The following is a 4,279-nucleotide window of genomic DNA, read 5'->3' as shown; positions in this document are numbered from 1 at the left end:
TTGCTGAGGTGAATGGGGTTTTGTTTTATCACATTTTCCAATTAGTTTTGCTCTACCAGAGGAAATTATTAATTTGTACACGCTGATCTAATATCTGACCACTTTCCTAAACTAAAGTCTTAAAAGTTTTGTTAGTTAATTACCTTAAAAATTTTAGGTAGGCAATTTTAACACTAGCAAATATAGTTTTACCTCCTCCCGTGCTTTAATTTTCTATTTGTCTTATTGAATTGTCTTTATTGTCTAATTCAGTGATATAGTATTAAGAACATCTTTATCTATCCCAGACTTTAATCAAAAACTTTGAAATATTTCATCATTATGTGTGATGGACTTTGGGTTTCTGGTAGATAAAATTTATCAAGTTAAATACAATCCCTCTATGTCTTTCAATCTTTCTCTCATAATTTTCATGTCATTTTCATTATTATTGCATTCTAGGAGACTGCTTCAGCTCAATTTTGTAGCATATTAATTTCATTTTTCAAGTGTGTTTAATCTCCTCTTCTGCCCTGCTAATTTTGGTTTTAATTTTATAAATAATGGCTTTATTCAAGAAATCTTTATTCTTTTTTTAATAGCAATCTAATTTAATTTAAAATATGTATATTTCCTAGAATCTAAGCATGTATTCTAATTATACTAGATTAATAGCTTCATTTATGGTTATTTTTTTCCTAATATTTTCTTTTGCTTTGGGTTCTTACTTTATACTGAGTTTGGTGCTTTCTTCCCCCCAAAATGTTGATAATTTCAGTTGTTGTTATCTTTATCATTAAGTGCCTAAATGATAAATATTATTTCCTCAGATGAAATAAAATGTCTCTATAAGAGTGAATGCAGCTTTTTATGATGAGAGCATCCTTGATTGATACTCTCAATATCAGTAGTGCATACCCTCTCTGCTCTTTGTTTTGCTGAGTCAGCACAAATTCTCTGGGCTTCAGTTTCTTACTGAGAAAACGAAAAGAACACATATCTATTAATAAATATCTACTAACAAATAAGCAAAATAATGGAATGTAATTAAGTACCCAATATATGGAAAGAACAAGGAAAAGCTGAATTCTAGTCTTTTAAAACACAGGATCAACTGCATTATTGGGATAAATATTGAAAGTGTTTCTTCCATTTATGAAATAGCATGAGTGCTATGACAGTATGTGGTACTGTAAAACAGCTTTCCAAACAGTCTCAGGTTTTCACACTATGGTGTTTTTTGTTGTTGTTGTTGTTGTTTTAAGTTTTTAAACCTTTTATAGGTTACCTAAACCACGTTTGATTAAGAAAACTGTAGAAAGTTAGTAACTGCCTCAGGCGAACGCCAGGCGGTGGCACATGTCAGTTTTCCACAGTCCTGCTTTGCGGGGTGTCTGCACTGCTCTGGGTCTCTGCTCACACTTGCTGGAATCAATCGCGGCAGATTTTAGTCCCCAGGTCGCTTTTCCCCATATCTCTTTGTAAAGTCTTCAGCATTCATACAGAACTTATTACGGTCCTTAAGAGTATTCTTCAGCTAGGTCAGCCCGAAGGGGGGGCTCGGGCTGGGGGTCGTTCACCAGTGCTATGAGGGACTGGATTACTTGGTCGGTTTTGGTTTCTGGCTTCCAGTTTTCAGCCCTAATTACTGGCAGACAGACCTTTTCATCAATGTTGGGGTGATAGACCTTTGTTTTAAATGTGATCTTCGGTGGTTTGAATGGGTACTCTGCTGGAAAGTTGATTTCGATTCTGAGAGCCCCCTTATCATATGGAGGGTTATCAGGAACAATAGCCCTTGCCAAGTCAATAAATTAGCTTCATCAACCTGGATGTTACGGAAGTTTTTCATTCCACATTTGTGGGTTTCTTCATGCTCCTTCATCAGCCTCCTGCTGGCCACCATCTTGTATCTGGTGCTGCTGCTTTCCACACTATGGTTTTAAGCCTTAATATACAATAGCATGAGAGAAACTGTGGTTTTCGTTATTAATTTGCTTTATTTTGTTTTATTTTGGTGAACATTTATTACATGCTTACACTGTATCGAGCATTGTTCTAAATATCTTAACTTATTAACTTTTTTAATTTGTAAAATAACCATATAATGTAGGAACTATTATTGACTGTACCTTACAGATGAAGAAACTGAGGCAGAGAGGGATTATGTAACTTAACCATAGTCACATTTTTGTTAGTGACAATCTGGTGTTATCCACTATATCATCTTATTTAGTTATTTTGTTCCATGTATGTCTTCCCCCAAGACTCTGCCATATTTCAATGCATGATAGTAAATATTCTTTGAAAAAAAATGGCTACTTAGATGAGGAAACTGTGATAAAGATAATAGATTGATTGCACACATTACCTTTGAACACTCAAACAAGTCCCATTAAAATTATATGTAAGATGCAAAAAAAAAACAAATAAACAAAGAAAAAAAACCTTATGTACAGAGAGAATGAGAGAATAGAAAATAAAATGTAAAAGATAAACATAACAATTGCAAACAGTAACTTTTTTGGCATGCCAGAAAACATTAGAAGCTGACATCCTGAAAGTGGGGAAAAGAGAAAGGGAAGATAGAAAATCAAGAAGCCAGCTAATGTCCATCACAGATCCCAAGTATATCTCAGGAAACAGAAGAGCCAGCATCTTGGACACAGGATGGTTGATAGGTTGAAAAGATTGGATTCATTGAAAACTTCTAGAAGTTAAACTTCTAGATTTCTAAGCCACCCTCACACTCAAAAAACTAGCACTGAACAATATCTAGAGAAGACTGGATAGTTATTCTCTTAAAGGTTTGAACCAGAGATATTTGAGATTAGGGGAGGGTGTAGATAAATTCTCCCCGTGGTAAGTGAGTATCAGAAGACAGACTACCACCCCATCCTGGAGAAAAAGGACTTTTTTTTGGTAAATTAATCTGTCCAAGAGACAAAACAAAGAGATACTACCAGCGGTGGTCCCTCAAAAGTAATGATTTAAACTTTGCCCAACTACTCTATAGGGAAGACAATCATTCTATGAGTCTCTCCTTTAGATAAATCCAGAAGTTCACATTTTCTTTTTGTTATCTCATTCTTGAATATGAAGTGAGAACCAAGAAATGCCAGATGTTAAGGAAAGCTTCAAACATGAAAGACAGCGACCAAACCAAAACAAACAGAAAGCACTCAGTGAAAATTGTGATATTTCAAGGAGAAGCAATAAACTTATAAATAAATAACTAATATATTCAGAGGCACTGAAAGAAAATATTGTGCCATGAAATTAAAACAAGAATTGGACTTTATAAAAAAAGCATTTATATAATTAGTTGTATATATTTTATATAGATTGTGCTAGCAGAAATATCAATAGAAGATTTAGATGATAAATTTAAGAAAAACTCACCAGAGTTGAACAGAAAGAAAATGAAATTTAAAAGTTTATTGAAGAGATAGGTAAATGGGAAGATCTAGCCAAATCATCAATACCCTAAAGCAGGAATTACCACAAAAAAGAATGGATTTTTAAAAAAGAAAGGTGATCTAACAGTGTGCTGCCTATAAGAAACATATTTTAGATTCAAAGACACACATAGGTTTAAAGTTAAAAAATACAAAAATGTATAGCATGTAGACTGTATCCAAAAGAGAGCTACTGTGATTATACTAATATAGACAAAATAACTTTAAAACAAAAATAACTACTGGAAATAAAAAAGACATAGCAAATAAAAGGCAATCTATCAGGATAATGTAATAATTAGAAATCTAAACTTAACAATAGAGCCCCAAAGTATACAAATCCAAAAATGACAGAATTGAAAGAAGAAATAGATAATTCAACAATAACAGAAGCTTCGATACAGCATTTTCAATAATGGATGGGACAGTTAGTTAGGACTTAAACCAGGAAATAGAAGTCATAAAAATAGTACAAACCAAATAAAGCTAACAGATATCTGTAGGAGACTATCTCTCAAAATAGCAGGACATGCATTTCTCTCAAGTGTTCAGGAAACATTCTGCAATATAGGTTATATGTTAGGCTGCTAAACAAGCTTCAATAAATTAAAAACATTGGAATCATGCAAATATTGTTTTTTGACCATAATGTAATTTAATTAGAAATCAAACAGAAAAAAAAAAAGGGAAATTCACAAATATGTGGAAATTAAGTAAGACATTTCTAATTAAACAATAGACCAAAGGAAAAAATCACAAGAAAATTGTAAAATACTTTGGAATGACTAAAAGTGAAAACATACAGTTCAAAACACATAGAATGCAGCAAAAATCAGTGCTTA

At 32.9% G+C, this 4,279-nt stretch overlaps 1 pseudogene across 1 annotated transcript; it reads right to left on the bottom strand.

Annotated features, from left to right (window-relative positions):
* Nucleotides 1-1,426: 1,426 nt before the first annotated feature.
* On the bottom strand, nucleotides 1,427-1,885 carry LOC308496640 (ubiquitin-conjugating enzyme E2 L3-like; annotated as a pseudogene). The gene has a single exon. The product of its transcript is annotated as a ubiquitin-conjugating enzyme E2 L3-like (transcript).
* Nucleotides 1,886-4,279: the final 2,394 nt, after the last annotated feature.

The sequence above is a fragment of the Rhinolophus hipposideros genome (assembly GCF_964194185.1).
Source record: "Rhinolophus hipposideros genome assembly, chromosome: 4".
Taxonomy (NCBI): Eukaryota; Metazoa; Chordata; class Mammalia; order Chiroptera; family Rhinolophidae; genus Rhinolophus; species Rhinolophus hipposideros.
Note: the sequence above shows the minus strand (reverse complement) of the source record. Positions and strands in the feature narration are given on the sequence as shown.